General features: G+C 40.9%; 2 non-coding genes and 1 pseudogene across 2 annotated transcripts; 1 reads left to right on the top strand and 2 right to left on the bottom strand.

Annotated features, from left to right (window-relative positions):
* Positions 1-1,199: 1,199 nt before the first annotated feature.
* trnaa-ugc (transfer RNA alanine (anticodon UGC)) lies at positions 1,200-1,271 on the top strand. The gene has a single exon. It is a non-coding gene; the product is annotated as a tRNA-Ala (tRNA).
* A 777-nt stretch (positions 1,272-2,048) lies between these two features.
* Positions 2,049-2,130, bottom strand: trnas-gcu (transfer RNA serine (anticodon GCU)). Its single transcript has one exon. It is a non-coding gene; the product is annotated as a tRNA-Ser (tRNA).
* A 361-nt stretch (positions 2,131-2,491) lies between these two features.
* LOC131697143 (U2 spliceosomal RNA) lies at positions 2,492-2,665 on the bottom strand (annotated as a pseudogene).
* Between the last annotated feature and the right edge of the window lie 19,462 nt (positions 2,666-22,127).

Raw genomic sequence — 22,127 nt, 5'->3', positions numbered from 1 at the left:
ACTGACTCAGAGTTCAGCTGAACTGGCTTTGTGAAACCAAAAACCCAGAGTTTCCTTCAACTCTGAGTCAACTAACTCTGAGTTTTCACTAAACCCGCTTTCTGAAACAGGGCCCAGATTGAACATTTTCCAACCATTTAGTAAAGAAAGAGCATCCATTGGAGAATGCGGGTATCAATCCCACTACTTCTCGCATGCTAAGCGAGCGCTCTACCATTTGAGCTAATTCCCCACACTTGACAAAGTGTGACACGTGGCTGCCCAGAGCTAGGCGAAAATGATTCTCTTATTTTTATTGATGTTTCAGACTAGTTGCCAAAGGTTTCGTTCTTTCTTTTTGTCCTCATTACCAGTAAAAAAACTTTTGTTCTCAAGTAAGACCAAATTGAACATTTACAACCATTTAATAGAGAAAGAGCATCCATTGAAGAATGCGGGTATCGATCCCACTACTTCTTGCATGCTGAGTGAGCGCTCTACCATTTGAGCTAATTCCCCACACCTGACAATGTCTGACACGTGGCTGCCCAGAGCTAGGCGAAAATGATTCTCTCATTTTTATTGATGTTTCAGACAGTTGTTGCCGTAGGTTTCGTTCGTTCTTTTTGTCCTCATTACCAGTAAAACCAGGTGGGGAAAAAAATGTATTGTCCTTCGAGCCAGAATTGAACCAACGACCTAAGGATGCCAATGTGTTATACTACAGTCCTCCGCTCTACCAGCTCAGTTATCGAAGGAAGTTTTGGAGGGTGGTTCTTTGAGAACAATACACAATTCAGCATAAGGCTAGCAAGCTCAGCTGATTGCAGCAGTCAATAGCTGCCACCACTACTGTTCTTGTTGGTGAGTGCGCATTAACAGTGCTTCCAGAACACAGGGGCCAGTGGCACAATGGATAGTCTTACTACACATCACCAGGTTGTAGGTTCGATTCCTGCCTGGCTCGCGACATTTGTTGTATGCGTGTTTTCCCTCGGCTTTGGCAATTTGAAGGGCAGGGTTGATAAATGGCGACCCACAGGTGTCTCTGCCTCCTTAGCGCAGTAGGTAGCACGTCAGTCTCATAATCTGAATTTTGAATGACCTTTGCTGCTGATGTAGATTAGGAATAGCAGAGGACCTAATGCTGACCTGAAACGAGCAGTTGTCTCAGAAATGAACGGGGTCAATTTCATCAAACTGGTGGGCAACTATCAATTGGGGGTGTAGCTCAGTGGTAGAGTGCATGCTTTGCATGTATGAGGGCCCGGGTGCAATCCCTGGCATCTCTAAGCCCTTTTTTCTTCCCCCTTCACTAAAATCATATTTTGTGATCAGAAGCAAACTCACACACCTCCTTTCAGGCATTTTCAAATATTCATTCACTCATTCATTCATTCATTCAATCTATCTGTCTTTTGACTTGTAAATATATACATAAATATAGGTATGTCTGCGTGTGCGGATATTATTTTATTGCTATTTTCTATCAATCTCACACTTGATGAACATTGTCGTTGAAGCAAAACCTATTGGAATAAGCTGACTGAGAAAAAGGAAGTGCTCCAGGTGAGCCTTAAACTCACAACCTCAGCATTGCTCTGTAGACATATTTCTATATAATTACCACGCACTAACCGATTGCGCCACTGGAGCCGGCTGACAAACTTTGGAAATCCCTCTAAATGGAAGGCAGATCTTGGGACTGTGCAACAAAGCCCTTCACTACAGCAAGCCAGGAAGCAAATCACAGGAAGTGGCAGGGGGCTGTGGCATTGTTGGTTAAAATGCCTGTCTGTTAAACAGGAGATCCTGTGTTCAAATCCCAGCAGCACCTCAATGTTCTTGATTTGTTCATTAAAAACAACCACAAAAGAAAATTATTTGAATTTTAAAGTGTAAACGAAGGAGAAAATCTTGCGAGACTGCTGGAACTCAGCCACAACCTTTCAGTCACGCCACACAGCTCAGCACAGTCCAACGTGCTAACTGTAGTGCCACAGAGCTAAACGCAGGTCAAAGCTGCACGGAAGGAGAGTCGAGGCCACAGAGGAAAAAGTGCCAAAAGCCGACAAGGAGGGGATTCGAACCCACATGTGCAAAGCACAATGGATTAGCAGTCCATCGCCTTAACCACTCGGCCACCTTGTCTACCTGCCTGCATGGCAAATTAAAACGAAAACAAAAAACAAAACGGGGAACACTTCCAAAATTGCTGTTTGGTCCCAGGAAAAAAGGCGCTTTACTGCTGCCGCCTTGAAAGCAAGGGCTCCTTGCCCCACTAAACAGCTCCGTTTCTGCTTTACCGCTGCACGCATCCACCTCCTCCCCCCACGAGCGCAAGGCCTTCTGGGTACACTGGCCTGCTGCGTGCGCAGAGCAAGCTGTCCATCAGTTAGGCAGGCCTACCTACCTGCCTGCCTTATTTGGGGGGAAAAAAAGAACAAAAAGAGCGGGAAAAAATAAAACCCAGAAAAAGGGAGAGGGAAAGGCTGGCTCTCTCTTTTGACCTTTCTTGTGCACTGTTCCCGGAGGTACTGCAATACTGTGTCGATGCGTGGAGTGGACCGAGCAAGCCCCGGTTCCATCTCCCGCTTCCAAAAATAAATTTAATATAGACGGTCCCCCTATGGGGGACGTATCAGATATTAAACTGATAAGAACAGATTGCTTTTTGCATAAATGTTTCATTCAACACCAATATTTACATTACAATAAATAATAAAACAAATATAATACATACACAAAAAACTACAACAAACCAAGGAAACAATACATTTACATATATGCAAATCATTACATTTTCCTGCCAAAATTCAAATTCCACCAATCACTATAAAACACATTTCAGTTAAATTCCTTTCCCCCAACTCCAATTTGTTTAAACAGAGAAAATCCCCACATTTCTTGTAAACAGGCTTTTTTCCGGAGCCTGCACCCCTTTTTTTCTCCACACCTTCCTTTGTCACTGGCACACTGGGTTTCTTCCTCACTGATTCCCCCTTGATCCGCTGCTGCTGTCGCTGCTGGAGCCACATTTGCAGTACTGTTAGCTTTACCTCCATCCTCTTCAGCGGTCTCCTGTTCTTTTCCAGCACGGCTCTCTCCACCAGCAGCTCTCTGCGGACACTTAGAATACAAATGATTACTTCCTCCACACAGATTTATGCTTTATGTCCCATCTGCTTACATTTTCGATAAACCTCCGGCTGACCAGCATAATACAGGTATCCTCTATTCACTCCAATGAAAAAGGAGGAAGGCAGATGTCTCACACCCTCAAACTCCTCTTTACTAGGCCGGAACCTCGACCAGACCTTCCATGTCCCAAATTAAAATTCCAAATTCATCCAGACTTTTAATTGGCAGTCTAACTACATTACAAAATTGACTTGAAGTCGCCACCTCAGCAGCAGGGACATATGGATTATACAGATGAACCTTAACCAGTCTCACTTCTTGCAAAAATAAAGGCTGAAATTCAAAAAGAGAATAAGGCAACACATAAGGCTATAAGAACATAAGAACATAAGAACATAAGAAAGTTTACAAACGAGAGGAGGCCATTTAGCCCATCTAGCTCGTTTGGTTGTTAGTAGCTTATTGATCCCAGAATCTCATCAAGCAGCTTCTTGAAGGATCCCAGGATGTCAGCTTCAACAACATTACTGGGGAGTTGGTTCCAGACCCTCAAAATTCTCTGTGTAAAAAAGTGCCTCCTATCTTCTGTTCTGAATGCCCCTTTATCTAATCTCCATTTGTGACCCCTGGTCCTTGTTTCTTTTTTCCGGTCAAAGAAGTCCCCTGGGTTGACATTGTCTATACCTTTTAGGATTTTGAATGTTTGAACCAGATCGCTGCGTAGTCTTCTTTGTTCAAGACTGAATAGATTCAATTCTTTTAGCCTGTCTGCATACGACATGCCTTTTAAACCCGGGATAATTCTGGTTGCTCTTCTTTGCACTCTTTCTAGAGCAGCAATATCCTTTTTGTAACGAGGTGACCAGAACTGAACACAATATTCTAGGTGAGGTCTTACTAATGCATTGTAAAGTTTTAAAATTACTTCCCTTGATTTAAATTCAACACTTCTCACAATATATCCGAGCATCTTGCTGGCCTTTTTTTTTTGAGCTTCCCCAAATTGTCTAGATGAAGACATTTCTGACTCAACATAAACTCCTAGGTCTTTTTCATAGCTTCCTTCTTCAATTTCAGTATCTCCCATATGATATTTATAATGCACATTTTTACTGCCTGCGTGCAGTACTTTACACTTTTCTCTATTAAATGTCATTTGCCATGTGTCTGCCCAGTTCTGAATGCTGTCTAGATCATTTTGAATGACCTATTGAATTTTGAATGACCAATTGAAACCTTGCGCCAAACAGACATGTTCGATTCTCGTTCTCATTGGTCAGTTTCCCTAGTTACACCTGTACCTCCAGAATTGGATCCAACATCTGTTTATGATCCGACTCCAGTGAATTCGGGTCCGGTCCCATTTTTTGTTCTCATTCGTGAACCCAGCCCCTGCAGCAGTCCTGTATATTATTTAGTGGACGGTTCGGTACTGTACATACTCAAAGATGAAATGAAGAAACAATCCGTAATGCATTTCTTTCAGAAGAAGCCAATTATGGGTAACAATGTTTAGTGATTATATTTCTTATATTAATATATTTTTTTTCTGCTGACAGTCCTGTGCAATATAGCTGTGATAAGTTTTCATAAATCTGTGTTTTTCTTGCGCAATGGCAACGCCTTCCCTCTCCCTCGATATAACGATTCATAGCTGTAGCACTTTTCATGTATTGTATTTGATTATTACATGTAGGACTTAATATACTTCATAAGGTGTAGTTGAGTTCAATTTTAGGGACACATTATGAGTCAGTGTAAAATAATATTTAGTGAGCGTTCAAGGCCCTAGCCAGCTAAGGCACCCGAGGCACGGGCCTCAGTAAAAAATCATAGTAATAATATTTATCCAGGCTCTTTTACACGTTGCTGTGCCGCAAAATAAAATGCATTTTAATCCCTCGTTGTGTGCGTACATGAATCCCCAAGTCCTGCTGATATCTATACTGTGCTTTTCAACATCTTCACTGTCTCTTTACTTATGATGTGTGATTGATGTGAGTAGTAGGCTACTGTCTTTCAATTTAATGTTGTTATTTATTTATTTTTCTCTATTTTTTTCTGACGATGTACCGGCCTTAAAATATATTTTAACACCCCGATGAACTTTTAAGCTTCTTTCTACTCCAGTGAATTTTAAGTAGTGCTCTTATAATGCAAACACATAATTAATCATCGCAATCATTACTCATTTTATATGACTAGTTTAGCGAGGGTGAAGTCTTTGTTTTATGAAACAGTCAGTGTAGTTACAACCCCCAAGCAGCGAAGGTAAAGCGATCATCACTGTCGTTTTTGGAATGTATAGGTAAAAAAAAAAATAGTTGTGTTTATTTTGTCATTATCATTTTTCCATGATTAACTTATGAAACTGAGGTGGTTTAATGACTAATTACAACATTAAAGGCAAACGAACCGCTCAAAAAGTAAACCCGACAACCAGAAACCTTAACTATCCGTTCTGGTGTATTTAGAAGAATTTGACGTTTCCATTTGAAGTAAGTGGGTTACTTCAGGCTTGATATTCAGACAGTGCGTGTTTGACTGGTAGTGGTTGAGTTGTGGGTTTTGTCGAGTTCAGGGCTGTGTGGTTTGCAAGGAGCCTGGCAGCGGATCACATTAAAGAAGTAAAATGCATATTTATGAGTATAAATCAGAACACGGCCAAATAGCCAATCAAATTGACTGGTCAGCCGAAAAGCTTGAGCTGCAACCCTCTGAACTGCACATTGGTTATGATGTGCTGACAACTCACGCAGCTGAACATTAATAGCTATGAGATACTGCACCCCCTCAGAAAAGGTGTTTTCATAGCTGTGAGATACTGCACCCTCTCAGAAAAGGTGTTTTCATAGCTATGAGATACTGCACCCCCTCAGAAAAGGTGTTTTCATAGCTATGAGAAACTGCACCCCCTCAGAAAAGGTGTTTTCATAGCTATGAGAAACTGCACCCCCTCAGAAAAGGTGTTTTCATAGCTATGAGAAACTGCACCCCCTCAGAAAAGGTGTTTTCATAGCTATGAGATACTGCACCCCCTCAGAAAAGGTGTTTTCATAGCTATGAGAAACTGCACCCCCTCAGAAAAGGTGTTTTCATAGCTATGAGATACTGCACCCCCTCAGAAAAGGTGTTTTCATAGCTATGAGATACTGCACCCCCTCAGAAAAGGTTTAAAACACCTTTTATTTTTTTGAAGAATGCTGTAAATAAATGAACAATTGATACACATTCCAGCAAACAAATATTAAAATATCAAATTCAACAGAAAATAGATATAACCTGTATTCACAAAAGTAAAAATCTGTGCACAATACAACAATCTACAATGACATAGTTTAAGGCACGCAGGAGCTGCAATACCTATTGTTTACAATAGTTATTTATACATCCAATGGTTTCAAATGCACATGTATGTATTTTAATAACATTTTACCTGACGTTGCAATATATTCATATAGTGTTACTCTGAGGTTGGATAAACCGCAGTTAAACCTACTGCTGGATGGACTGACTGCAACATGAGTTAAATTAAGCTACTGCTGGCACGCTGAAATTGAAAAAAACCCTTTTTGTCCGGTCTTTTTGAAGACTCATTTCCAGATTTAAAACTCAATTAAAACCGGTTTAAATAGAATGTTGCAATGCACCATCAAGTGGACAAAAATCTGCCACACTGCAATTAACCTACTTTTTTTCATCGTCTCTCCTGTCTCCATTCCCCCTGTCTCTGTGGAATACAAATACAGTAAATAGAGGCAGAGGTGCTTTTTTATTTTCTTTTTTTAAATGTAATCGCTGGTAGCACTAGTAAACCTGATGCTTTATTCTAATCATACTGAATAGCAAATGATATACATGTATATTAGTACTACTGTCTTACGTACCTAGTTTGCTTTTAACTATTGTCCTCTTTTTTAAAGTATTAATTTGTTTTGTCAAACATGCAGTTTGCGTTAGTCCATTGTAAAAAAAAGTAAACAAACACGGAGAATGATTACTCAACCATTAAATAACAATAACAACCCCCCCCCCTCCCAAAAAAAGGCGTAAAAATCCAGTCACACGTGAACTTTAGTTGTCTGCCATGGAGATCATGTGAATTGTTCGCATTACTAATAGTGTGAAAAAACAGGAAGTGGAACAACCTATTTGTTAATAAAACAACATATTTTATTAAACGTAGACAGCTAAATGTGAATATCAATATAATATAAAGTCGGGGTGCACAATTGCACGGGCTGCAGTTTCTCATAGGTATAGCTATGCTAAAGTGAATCCCCTGTACGTCACATAACGTGCGCTTGCGTGGTAAAGACAGCGGCGCTGAAGGCCCGCACTGTCTCATGGGGTGCAGTTTCTCATGCTACACCGTATTCCAATCAAAATGACTACTTTCAAGATTAAATATTTCCTTCTGATATATTCCCAGTTGCATTTGTGGAACAAAACAAAGGATTGTTGTCTCCGGGTACATAAGCAACTAGGAAAAATAAGCAACTAGGCTTTCACTGAGTTTGCATCTTGACAAATCCACTATCATAGCAATCTCTGTCTCCTAGTCAGTCTACAAACAAAGGCTTGAAATAAAAAAAAATTAAAAACACGTGTGCTAGGAGGAGGAGGCGGCATGTCTTGTTTGCTGCATTTACAAAAATAATAGAATATCTTACGTTATATAAAAAAAGACATGTATTGTAATGCATGGGTCACATTGACCAACGTGGCGGTTCTAGGTAGAACTGTTTATAACTTTATAATTTTTGCAATTCTGGCGATCAAACGCCGTCAGGATATTTAATTCATATACTTAGGAAAAGTCAAGAATGGATACACACATACGACTTACAACGGAAGAGTAATTAACATTTTATGTGCAAAATGGGTCACAATGACCCGCATGGTGGTTCTAGTTTTCATAAATTGGTGTTTTTCTTGCACAATGGCAATGCCTTCCCCCTCCCCCGATATAACGATTCACAGCTGTAGCACTTTTCATGTATTGTATTTGATGCCATGGGCTGGGAGAATTGGATGTAATTCTATTTATAAATTCACTGTTTGGCAACAGCAGTTTAAAAAAAAAAAGTTATTTTCCTAATGTTTTTGTAAAGTTATTTTTCATTAGAGAAAAAAATCCAAGGAAGTACTGTTTTAATACCGTTGATTTTTTTTTTTTATAAATGGTTTTCAGCATCTGTAAACAGCTTGTTCAGTGGTAACAACGCACTGGATTGTGAAGTAAACTGCAGCTACGTTCCAGCATGAATGTGACAACCTCAACCTTGACCTCTGTACACCAGAAGCAGTTTAATGTATTATTTACGTGAATTTAAAGCAACATTGTCTGGGTTGATGATTATATATGATAAGGGTATTGGTTTGGTTCTCAAACAAACAGAAAAAAATCATTTTTGCCCCGCCCCTAGTGTAAAACCAAAAGTTCTCCGACAGCATGGAGACAATCCGTGTTCTCCGCAGCAGACAGATTCCTGGGGTCCCTGTTCATGACGAGAAAGTTTATCTGAGTGCATCCTTTCCATATGTTTGATTGCTCTCGCAGCAGTATGGGGAAATGGCCTGAATGGCCTTGCCCTGCTATATGTCCACAGACATGACCTAGGAGGAAGTGTTACAGCGTTTCGATAGATCAGGCCATAGGAGGATTGGCAAACTCTATTTAAAGTAAATCCTTCTAAATCAGTGTTTTTAATCGTGGAATCATACAGTCTCAGCAGTCCGATCAGTCTTAGCACTAGTATCAGCAATCTTATCAGTTCCAGCAGTGTCAGCATTAGTGTTACCAGTCCCAGCAGTGTCAGCACCAGTCTTACCAGTCCCAGCAGTGTCAGCACCAGTCTTACCAGTTCCAGTAGTGTCAGCACTAGTGTTACCAGTCCCAGCAGTAGCAGCACTAGTCCCAGCAGTGTCAGCACCAGTCCCAGCAGTGTCAGCACCAGTCTTACCAGTCCCAGCAGAAGCAGCACCAGTCTTACCAGTCCCAGCAGTGTCAGCACCAGTCTTACCAGTCCCAGCAGTAGCAGCACCAGTCTTACCAGTCCCAGCAGTGTCAGCACCAGTCTTACCAGTCCCAGCAGTGTCAGCACTAGTCTTACCAGTTCCAGCAGTGTCAGCACTAGTGTTACCAGTCCCAGCAGTAGCAGCACTAGTCCCAGCAGTGTCAGCACCAGTCCCAGCAGTGTCAGCATCAGTCTTACCAGTCCCAGCAGTGTCAGCACCAGTCTTACCAGTCCCAACAGTAGCAGCACCAGTCTTACCAGTCCCAGCAGTAGCAGCACCAGTCTTACCAGTCCCAGCAGTGTCAGCACCAGTCCCAGCAGTGTCAGCAGTGTCAGCACCAGTCTTACCAGTTCCAGCAGTGTCAGCACTAGTGTTACCAGTCCCAGCAGTAGCAGCACTAGTCCCTGCAGTGCCAGCACCAGTCCCAGCAGTGTCAGCATCAGTCTTACCAGTCCCAGCAGTGTCAGCACCAGTCTTACCAGTCCCAACAGTAGCAGCACCAGTCTTACCAGTCCCAGCAGTAGCAGCACCAGTCTTACCAGTCCCCGCAGTGTCAGCACCAGTCCCAGCAGTGTCAGCATCAGTCTTACCAGTCCCAGCAGTGTCAGCACCAGTCTTACCAGTCCCAGCAGTAGCAGCACCAGTCTTACCAGTCCCAGCAGTAGCAGCACCAGTCTTACCAGTCCCAGCAGTGTCAGCACCAGTCTTACCAGTCCCAGCAGTAGCAGCACCAGTCTTACCAGTCCCAGCAGTGTCAGCACCAGTCTTACCAGTCCCAGCAGTGTCAGCACCAGTCTTACCAGTCCCAGCAGTAGCAGCACCAGTCTTACCAGTCCCAGCAGTGTCAGCACCAGTCTTACCAGTTCCAGCAGTGTCAGCACTAGTGTTACCAGTCCCAGCAGTAGCAGCACTAGTCCCTGCAGTGTCAGCACCAGTCCCAGCAGTGTCAGCATCAGTCTTACCAGTCCCAGCAGTGTCAGCACCAGTCTTACCAGTCCCAGCAGTAGCAGCACCAGTCTTACCAGTCCCAGCAGTAGCAGCACCAGTCTTACCAGTCCCAGCAGTAGCAGCACCAGTCTTACCAGTCCCAGCAGTGTCAGCACCAGTCTTACCAGTCCCAGCAGTAGGAGGACCAGTCTTACCAGTCCCAGCAGTAGCAGCACCAGTCTTACCAGTCCCAGCAGTGTCAGCACCAGTCTTACCAGTCCCAGCAGTAGCAGCACCAGTCTTACCAGTCCCAGCAGTGTCAGCACCAGTCTTACCAGTCGCAGCAGTAGCAGCACCAGTCTTACCAGTCCCAGCAGTGTCAGCACCAGTCTTACCAGTCCCAGCAGTAGCAGAACCAGTCTTACCAGTCCCAGCAGTGTCAGCACCAGTCTTACCAGTCCCAGCAGTGTCAGCACCAGTCCCAGCAGTGTCAGCATCAGTCTTACCAGTCCCAGCAGTGTCAGCACAAGTCTTACCAGTCCCAGCAGTGTCAGCACCAGTCTTACCAGTCCCAGCAGTAGCAGCACCACTCTTACCAGTCCCAGCAGTGTTAGCACCAGTCTTACCAGTCCCTGCAGTAGCAGCACCAGTCTTACCAGTCCCAGCAGTGTCAGCACCAGTCTTACCAGTCCCAGCAGTGTCAGCACTAGTGTTACCAGTCCCAGCAGTAGCAGCACTAGTCCCAGCAGTGTCAGCACCAGTCCCAGCAGTGTCAGCAGTAGCAGCACCAGTCTTACCAGTCCCAGCAGTGTCAGCTCCAGTCTTACCAGTTCCAACTGTAGCATCAGTGCCACCAGTCTCAGCATTAACTTCAGTAGCAGTGAACCAAATGCGTGTCTCTCAATGAAGGTATAAACCCATCTACTTATTCATATTTATAAATTCTGTTCTTCTTGTCCTTTTAATATCACATATTTCTAACAGTGTCAAGAGAGTCATTTTAGGTTGGTGTTGTTTTTGCTGGGAGATTTGTTCTAAAAAATATGTGTCATGAAATGTCAAACATCATCCAAGACAGTGACCCAGGGGAAGGGCGGACCCCAGACTCCGGAAAATAGTGCAAGTTAGTTCTGTTCAGCTATCCCTAGTTTTGTTCTGTGCATTTTATTTGTACTTGTAAATTTGTGCTATAAAAGTCTGTTTAATACACTTTTATATACTGTGGTTTCTGCAGTTTATTTGAGACCATTTTTAAATGTGTAGGATCTTTATCTATACGTATAGCTCCGCTGTGACCAAACGTTATTTCAATTAGAATTGAAATAGCATAAAGCATAAAGGTCGATTTCACCCATTCTCTGCTTTAATGGAAACATAAAGATCGAAAAAACCTGGTAAATTCTTTAATCAAAGTTAATCAAACAAAACGAGTGCGATATTACATGTATGGAATGAAAATGTATCTTGCGACAAAGCTGTTATCACAATTTGGAATGGTAACGTAAGCCTATAGAAAATGTACATTTTATAGTTTTGGTTTCAATATGGTCCACATTCATAAAGCATTTTCAACCAAAATCAAAAATAAGCATTTGAACTGCCTATAGGGACTGTTAAATTAGCACATGAAAGATGTATCTGACACTACTTATTTGTGTTATTTTCCAATAAGGAAAAAAGGTAAATGCTTGTGACACGGATGGCAGTAGTGGTGACGTCAGGCCAGAAGCAGGAAGAATAACAGAGAGGGGCAAAAGACGCGGTGTGCGCCGTTTATTTAAATAACAAAAACACAAAAACACCCTGCTCACAGAGCCAGGCTGGGCAGTTGCTGTCACTGTTCCTAGAATGTTTTAGTTTCATTTTTAATCCACTCGCTCTCCCGTACTCTCCTCTGTACTCCCACCCTGAGCAGGGAGAACTGCAGGCTTTTATATTAGTGACCGAAGGATTAACTAGCTATCGATCATCTGATAATCCCTTGGTCACATTCTGCATGGGTTTTTAATGTGGATGGGGCTTCCCATCCACGCTGCAACACAAATAAAAAAAAAACCATACCGCTACGCCATCAATACATTTACAAATAAATAAATCATAAAACACAAATACAAAATAATACAAATGAGACACAGGGGCAGAGGGGGAGATCCCGTTCTAAAAATAAATAAACAAATACCTGTTACAGTGCTTTATAAATATGACCCTACAGTATGTTTTCTCCAGATCTTTTGGAAAACCTGTGAGCCACGGACATTTTGTATTCTACTGAAAAAGGCAAATGTTTTATTTTTATTTTTTATTCACTGTTTTTTTACCATTGATTCAGGCAAGTTGCTTATATATCGACCTGAAAAAAGAAACATCCCACCGATCTGTTCTCATTAGTTCCCGACCAGATAGATGGTCTCAATTTCCACATATTTTCATAATCGCTATAATTGTCATTAAAATCAATTCCACACTCCTGCAGCAAAAACACACCCACATCCAAACTTTGCAGATATGATAGAACAGACACACAACTCACTAACATTGATAGATGCAAAAGACAGAGCCATCAATATCAGGAAAATTATTATTTTTTTGCCATCCATCATTTTTATTTAACAGGGCTTCTTCATGCTTAACGTATTTGCCAGATTATCCACCAGCTCCTTCTCTAAAAAGTCTCCCATATTCTGGTCTTTCTCTGTAAAAGTTCATACCAATTGGGGGAAAGGGGGATTGGAGACACAGCCCCACCACATCCCCACCTGCCCCTCCCAATCCAGAAGCACCAGGAGAAGAAAACAGAGAAATCTCCACCTCCCGACTCGTCCCTCCAGAATCAGAAAATAAATTGTTAATATGCTCCTTTTCCTCTCCACCTCTTTCACCCTTCTTTTTTCCCTTTCCCTGCAATGTTCCATTTCTCGTCTGGTTTCCTTGTTTCTTTAGCCTTCTCCACCTCCATCTCTCCTTCTCCTCTTCACGTCCATCCTCTGTGTCTCTCTCCTTTCCTCTTTTTACACCCTTTCCACATACCTGCTTATCCACCACATTCGCATGCCCCGCCTCCTCATTTGGCACCCTGGCACTGCTAGACCCCTCCCCTTAGTCAATTAGCTCTCCTCCAATCCTAGCCACTGGCGGCAAATTCAAATCTTCATCACTAACTGCTTCTGACTCAGAAGACTTTGGTGTTTTACAATCTCTGCCAAAATGTCCTGCCGGAAGACAGTTTGTTCAGAAAACATTTGGGCACACTGCTGCAACATGTCCCTTCTGCCCACGCCTTCTGCATGTCCATAGCAGTGTAACGATCAGGGAATCAACAATAATATAATCGTCAGCAAAATCCAAAGGAATAAGCTCAGGACACAGAATTTTCAATAAACAAACAAGCAGGTGTATTGTACCAGACAAACACAGGCATGAACACCAATATATTGCAGAAACTTATAAATTCCATCACCAGCAGCCAGCACAAAATAGAACTAATTCATGTTTTTCTTCTTCCTTATGTGACTAAATAACAGCAAACTCAGTTCTACCTAAAGAAACAACACATAATATATAGATTATATGCAAGGAAAGTTCATTACAGTCAGCACTCGCATATCCAACCCTCTCACATTTTGACTTCTGATTTATTGCATTTTAGCCCGTTCCAAACCTTATTCTTTTTTGTGTTCCCTGAAAAACGGACAATATAAAAAATCCATATGTGAAAGGACTGTGTTTTACAATAAGTAGGCATCCATTTAAATGTACTGCATTAGTTTTGTTGGTGCAGTACTATATTGTTAACAGTAGTATTTATATATATATATATATATATATATATATATATATATATATATATATATATATTTATTTATTCTTAATACAAGGGCTGTAAAATGCGACTGACGTGTATCTGGGTAACGGATATCCCAGTGCTGACTGTAGTAGATAGTCCTAGTTGCATTGAGTCATCTCCAAAGAATGTCCCAATTTAAACAACCAAAAAAAAACAGTCCATAAATTAAAATAATAGTCCACACATGGTAATGTTTTAGGCAGATCTTACCCAGAGGATGAAATGTGGCATGACTCAGATACTTCCTCAGTGAATTGCCCCCCAAAAATAAAAATCCATAACAAAATATATTCCTCAGGAAAGCGTAATCAATTATCTGGATCAGGTTTTATTCAAGTTTTAGTAACTAAAGTTATGTTTTTAAAAGATGAACAGAGAGGCCAGGAACCCCAGCCTGTGTTTGTTTGAACGGTAGCCCGTTTACACAGCTTTAACAAGGTGAAGACTGGAACAAACAAGCGCTTCCCCCTAACCACCACACCTGCTGAATGTGGAAAAGTGACAACAACCAAATGGCTGCTCTTAAAGGAACATTTATTGTTTTATCTTCTACTTGTTTCTCTTTAAATAAGTTAAATGCATGTGACGGTTTACAGTAGTACAAATATCCCTTTACTCCACCACTGAAAAAGGAAGCGGGGGGAGGTGGGGTATGGGGGGGGGGGACTCAAATCCTCCTGCCTGTGTTCTAAATCGAATGGCATATTTTCTGTTCCCATTCCACATTCCATCATAGTCTATATCTTTTGTTCCAACATTCAATACATCACAGTATACATCACTGTTTGCTTAAAAAAAGTTCTTACCCTACTTATAAATAGTGTAGCTGTATCCTTGTATTCCAGGCACTTATTCCAGGCTTCTTGACATAGATAGTCTCCCATAAAAGTCACTTTGAAAGTATTCCGTAGAGGAAAGTCCCAAAAGCTATATATCTGCTCCACCGTAAGGACAAAAAACCCCAAATTATTTATTTTGCTAACATCCTTCTTCCCATGCTGAACTGCACCCCATTTTTTTCTTTCCCAACCAAAAGAATGGTATTCAAAAGTCATGCAACACACTTGATCACTGCCGAGAGGCAGAGAAGCGATACCCACAATGGTTTTGCCCAAATGCCCCCGTGTATGCCTGCCCGCCAGAGTCGCCAGGATATTCGTAGTTGCTTCTTTGAGGGAGGGAAAAGAGATAAAAAAAAGGTGCCAGGCGCAAATGTGTATAAGTTTGCACTGTATTTTTTTATTGTGAAAAAACAAATTACTAGCACAACCCCATCACCCCGGGACCCCTTACCGCGCGACACCTTTACAGCCACAGACCACCACCGCAAGCCCCGTTACAGCGCAGAGTGCACACAACTTTGTAGCTATACTTGCTGCCTGCCCGAGATGCATTCAGGGTCTGAAGTTATTGTGAAGTAGCTGCATGGTTTGTTTCAAGTTATTGTTATTATTTATTATTTTTTATTTTTTTACACATTACCTTAACAAGTTGCTCTTCTTCATTAAAGACGTATTTTCCATGCAGAGTTCCAATAAAGGACACTTCAGAAGCAATTCATGCTCAAAGCACTTTTTAAAAAAAATTATTATTATTACTTGGCATACAGTACCAAAATAAATACAGTCAAAACAAAGTGAAACGACATTCTGCTTCCCTCTCTAACAAGCATAGTTCCAGTGTCACAACTGCTCGGTTGGAAAATAAAACTTAAAAAAATACATTATTAATAATAATAATAATAATAATAATAATAATAATAATAATAATAATAATAATAATAATAATCCTGACTTCTTTTCAAATAAACATGGTTCCTCTTTTTTGTGCTACTTTACGATATGCTATGGTAAATTAACATTAGGCATTGACAAACCCCGGTGAAGTTAGGTTGATATTGGACATTGGATATTCGGGTGGATATTCACACAAAACACTAATATTTCACCCAGTGAAAGATGTTATGCTAAGGAGTAATTTAAACCATGTCTCGTTGATTGTGTGCATAACTAAGCAGGAAAATAAGTTGTCAGAATATATGTTGAAGGCTGCAGATTTGTATTATGGACTTGTGAGGTAAGCATAGAATCAACACGTAAGACAATGCTGGACAGTTAATAGTTAATGTAGAGTAGACAGAAAACAGGCAGTATCCTCTGTGTTCATAGCCCTTTTCGTGTATTCTTATTAAATAGCAGAAAAGGGGATTTGAAACTGTGTGTAACATCATGATCTTTCAAAATAATGAGACATTTATGTTTTTGTTTTAATTTTTTTTGCAAGTGCGCAAGTTTGCATATGAGCTTGCAAAAACATACAGTTGCAAGTATCCTCCATCATATTTGAAGAGGCATCCTAAACTTACCATTAGGAGTCCGCAAGCGGGCAACACGTTTCAACCACACACGTGTCTATGTGCTTCAAAAACCTAGGGGATGTTTTAGGAAGAAACACGTTTGATGCCAAGGATATCTGGAATGTTGATGAAACTGGGATCACAACAGTCCAAACACCTGACAAAATTGTGGCCAAACGCAGAATTAAACAAGTTGGTGCAATGGCATCTGCAGAGCATGGTGTTCTTGTTTCTATGGCATTTGCAGTGAATGCATTAGGCAATATCGACCATTTTTTTGAGAGATGGGCCCACAGGCTGTATTGGAACAGCAAATGGGTCAGGCTGGATGCAAAAAGACGACTTTATGGTCTTTATCCGACACTTCGCAAAACACACCAGATTTTCTCCTGAAACAAAGGTCCTGCTAGACAACCATGACTCTCACCTGTCAATCCAGTGCATTGATTTCTGTAAGAACAATGGCATTGTTCTCCTGTCATTTCCCCCACACTGTTCCCATGAATTGCAGCCTCTCGATCGTAGTGTTTATGGGACATTAAAGAAGACGGTCTACGATATTCCAGGAATTGTGAAGACTGCTCTTCCCTTAGCTGGTACACCCAAAAATATTCAGGCAGGCTTCAAGTGTACGGGAATCTGGCTTTTCATCCAGGATATTTTTGAAGAATGTGACTTCGCACCATCTTTTGTCACTGATCGGCCACTTCCACCTGCTTCACTTTCAGAAGAAAACACCTCTCCTAACACAGGTCACCTCTCCAACCACACCTCAGGTCACCTCTCCAACTACACCTCAGGTCAGCTGTCCAACCACACGTCAGGTCACCTCTCCAACCACACGTCAGGTCACCTCTCCAACCACATGTCAGGTCACCTCTCCAACCACACGTCAGGTCCCCTCTCCAACCACACATCAGGTCACCTCTCCAACCACACCTCAGGTCACCTCTCCAACCACACCTCAAGTCACCACTCCAGCCACACGTCAGGTCACCTCTCCAGAGGCAAGTACATCAGGCTATAATCAAGCTCTCCAAAAGGAGACACAAGAAGTTCCCCAAAGCAGGCCCAAGGCAAGTCAAAACAGAGGGAGAAAGAGGAAAGTAACAGCAATTCTCACTGACACACCTGTAGAATTAGCCATGGAAGCTGAAAAAAGAAGTCTGTGGGTCAGAAGGCAAAAAGAAAAATTGATTTGGCAGATAAAAAAAAGAAAACTGGAAAGAAAACGGTTGTGTAGTGTGCCTTGAAGATTATACTTTATCCCGACCCAAGGAAGTATGGGGTTCAGAGCTGGTCCTGCAAGTTTTGGGCCCACGAAGCTTGCACTGAAGGAGGCAAGTTATGTATATGTCACAATTGTGAATCAGAGTGAAATAGTTATTTTGAAAAGCCCTAGTTTTCAAAGTATTAAGTTTTGAAAGTAGGACTGCTTTCAGCTAGTACAAAGCACTACATATTATAAGTGATTCAATGTAGATACAAAATAAATGTTTAAAAATTGTTTTTGTTACAAAAAAAAAAACCATTGACAATATTTCAATAAAGTTTGAGTTATTCAATTAGAATGTATGACAATTGTTCTTGTTACACTGTTGAACATTGTTTGAGTATTAAAGATATATATCTTATTGAATAAAGATATCCAGTTTTTAAATGAAATACAACGTGTTGTTGTTTATTTGTTATTAAATAAAATATACAAAATGTTACATCTGACCCCGACCACTGTTACAACTGCCCCCGGCCATATGGTCAATTGTAACATCGGACTCCTTGCATTTGAAGCAATACTGTGGTCTTTACATTACCTCTACAAACATGACAACGGCGATAATTGGTAACAGACAGGTGTAAGTTGTTTGTATCAAAAAATGGGAAAACCAGCTCAAATGGTCTTGGAGTTATGATGCAAAATGTAAAAACTGTTACAACTGTCCCCGGTCTCCCCTGTGTATGCTTATTTTCCGTGTTCCTAACTAGAGATTGCTAACTCGCAAATCAATGAGCCATGGCTTAAATTACTCCTTAGCATGACATCTTTCATGAGGTGAAATAACAGTTATTTGCGAGTTTTTATGTAGGAGCTATGAACCATTATATGGCGTAACCTACTGTACAATGTAAATTGAAATGCTTATTTTCCACGTTCATAACTAGAGATTGCTTACTCGCAAATCAACGAGACATGGCTTAAATTACTCCTTAGCATAACATCTTTCATTGGGTGAAATATTAGTGTTTTGCGCGAATATCCACCTGAATATCCAATGTCCAATATCAACCTAACTTCACCGGGGTATTGAACCCCCAAATAACGACAACAATGTTAAAAAAAACCAAATATCTCTGAAGATTTCTATTTAATGGCTAACTTTAGCCTACCCTCAGTTATGATCATTCTGTGCTTCAGTGTGTAATTCAGCTGGTCAAGAATACTCCATTTCTAGCTTTGGTAGCCTCCGTGCTGGTCTCAATCGCTATGGAAACGGCACTGACATAAACCGCAATGTTAGCATTGTTAGCGACTAAGCATTCAAAAATGCCAATAATGTATTTTTGTCAATAATGAAAAGACACAGAAAAGCAGGCAAAGACACCGCAGTTCAGAATCCAGGCATTGCTACTGCTGACCTGGAGAAGCTACAAAACTCAGCTGCTCCTTCCAGCACCACACCCTCTGGACTGTGCAGAAAGTCTGGCTGGATATTCACATACACATGGCCAGGCGTGGCAGAGAAGGGCAGCGTCTTTTTAAACCTCACAGCTTTGCTGTCACTACAGATGAAAATGGACTGGAATTTGTATCCTTAAACTACAACAAAGAGACAAAAAATCACAACGCTTTGAAAGACATAAATAAAGAGAGCCACCGTGTGTGTATGTATGCCATGCCTGGTAATCCCCTTTGACCCATATTGAGTTTTTAAAAATATATCACCAAAATCAGTTTTTTCCTTCACCCTTGCCAAATTCCTTTATGCCACTTAAATGATGAAGCTATCTGGTATCCTCTAAAACCGATGGGAGTGAATCACCTCGCTTCAGTGATGCCTCGTTTATCACTGGAAGCAGCGCTGTTTCGTCGTTATACGAACCACAGCACAAGAAGCACTGCTGTGCACCTACTTAGCGAAGCTGGCTTGGAGGCGAGAGAAATAATGTCAGTTACTGGTCACAGAGCAGAATCCAGTTAAGAAGCTATTGGACTGCTTCGGATGAAAACAGAAAGCAGTGGACTTCAGTTCATTCCACACCTTATGACCGTCCGTCTTCATCTGCAACTCCTCCCACAAAACGTAAGGATAAAAAGGAGAAAACTCTTTCTACAGCCCTTCCTAGTGGAGGTTTCACTAATTCATCACGTTTTCCTTTTTCAATGGAACATTTTACAATAAATGGAAATGTGGAAAACATCCAGTTTAATGTTTCCGGCAAATAGAATCTTGTCTGACGGACTATTTTTTCTCAAAAGTGGAAGAATATATATTAAAATTGTTGGGTTTTTTTAATAAAAAAATCATTTGTTTTTTCTATGTTTTATTGTGTCTGTTTTATAAGCAGAATAACACACTCCAGAGCTTGTGGGCTGTGTTGTATTAACATATGACTTTGTTGATATGTTTGTTGATACTCAGCTTTGCTTCGTGCCTCCAGCCCAACCACAGCCGTATGTTAATGCAACACACCCCATGCCCTGTCCTATTATATAGGGTGACTTACAAGATATTACATTATTTTTACATACAATTACCCATTTATAAAGTTGTTTTTTTACTGGAACAATCTAGGTAAAGTACCTTGCTCAAGGGTACAGCAGCAGTGTCCCCCACCTGGACTTGAACCCACAACCCTCCGGTCAAGAGTCTAGAGCCCTAACCACTACTCCACACTGCTGCCCTTACATATATACAGTTGTCATCAAAAGTTTACATATCCTCTATTTGCAACAATGTTATTTACCAATGTATTAAATGTAAATATTGTTTGATACACTATATTTACACAGCAATGATAGCTCTTGGTAATTAAAAATCTGGTGAATAAACTGAGTTAAGGCCAGGGTACCTATATCCATAAATTAACTCCATTGACTTTCATAGAGTTGGAGTCATACATATTGTTATTGTGACTTTTAACACCTAAAACCTTTCTCTGGTTCTTTTTTACAGTTTGGAAAAAAAATGAACACTTGTCATCTTTCTTTTTCCCTTCCACAAAAATTCTTCACTTTTTTCTAATCTACTTTTCATGTCTTTTTTCAATTTCCCATACAGTTCTATATTCACCCTCTCCCCTCATTTAACTCATTTGCAAACTATCAATTTCATATTTCTTCCTTTTCCCAACCTGTTTACTGAATAAAATATAGCCTATAATCCTGCCTGTCCTTTTCAATACAATCAGTCCTGTGATCAAGTGACGTCTATCTGTCTGCATTCTTTGAGTGCTTGAAAAACATGCCTCTGAGTCATAGGTACCCCCCTGTGTATAGCATTGCAAGTTCAGGCACAAAACAGTGGCGATCGGAACCGATGGCAAAAAAAGCCTGAGACTGTGTGTGACAGGGAGGCTGAGGGTGGTGGCATCAGGCCAGAAACAGGAACTACAAGCAGGCAGTACTGGGGTGAAAATGTGCACTGTGGCGCCGTGTTTATTTACAACAAAAATAAAATAAATATTTAAACACAAAACACTGCTCACAGAGCAAAAATAAAAAGGGTTAACAAAAACAAATCTCGCACACAAAAAACTGACACCAACTAAACAAGTACAGTGCTGGTGCTTCCAGCCCTCGCAGGAATCGTTTTCTTACTTTCTGTTTACTTTGAGATTCTCCACTCGCTCTCGTTCTCCACTTCCTGAACACCCACCTCGAACAGGGATTCATTCATTAACTCGGGACATAGTCACCTTCTGCACGGGGTTTATTGTGGATGTGGCTTCCCTATACATGCTGCCAAACAATAATAAACATAGCTTTTCACCATCATATTTATACATAAAATAAATCATAATACTAATACAAAATAATTGCCCTGTCACACAGTGGAATACTACAATGCCACATGTTCGGTGTGGATGTGCTGGACCAGATGGCACGACAGTATTCAGTCAAAGGCAGGTCTCGTCGGTGGCCTGTGGTTGTATTTTATAACATTTTGGACCTGGCAGCCATCAATGCATATGTTTTGTACAAGGAATGTACCCAGGACAACTGCAACAGGAGGGACTTCATCTTGCAGTTAGCCATGGAGCTTCAGCAAGCAAATATGGATCAGAAAAGTGCAGAGACAGATGCCCCTTCTGGCAGTGCTGCAGCCGCTACACCCACACGCAAGAGGAAACCGTGCTAGGTTGCAAAATGCAATGACAACAAAACTTTGGATGTGTGGTTGTGGAAGGTTGTGGAAGGGCAGTGTGCGGTAAATGCTCAGGGAAAGTGGAGGAGCGTGTATGGACTGTACAAGTTAGAAAGCTGCCAGGTATGTAGGCTAAATAAATATGTTATGTAAATAGTTTTATTGTATTATAGTTATTTATGTTTTGAAGTAGTGCATTACATACTATTTGATGTTATTTTTACAGACAAATAAAATGTTTATACAATTTAGTATGTAAAGAGACCCGTTACAAAATAGTTAGGCCCTACTACTTTATTTTAGTTATGTTTTATTTAACTTTTGTACTGCTCCTTTTGAAAAAAAAAATATGTTATGTTTTGTTTTCCATTTAAATATGGTGTTTCTGCTACGCAAATGTTTGATTTGATGTTCATAAATAAACTTTTTAGTTTTATACGATCGTTTTGTCTTTCATTATCATATTACACCTGTTTAAAAAGCTACCGGTTAA

The sequence above is a fragment of the Acipenser ruthenus genome, chromosome 13 (assembly GCF_902713425.1).
Source record: "Acipenser ruthenus chromosome 13, fAciRut3.2 maternal haplotype, whole genome shotgun sequence".
Taxonomy (NCBI): Eukaryota; Metazoa; Chordata; class Actinopteri; order Acipenseriformes; family Acipenseridae; genus Acipenser; species Acipenser ruthenus.
This window is presented reverse-complemented; position numbering and strand designations above follow the sequence as displayed.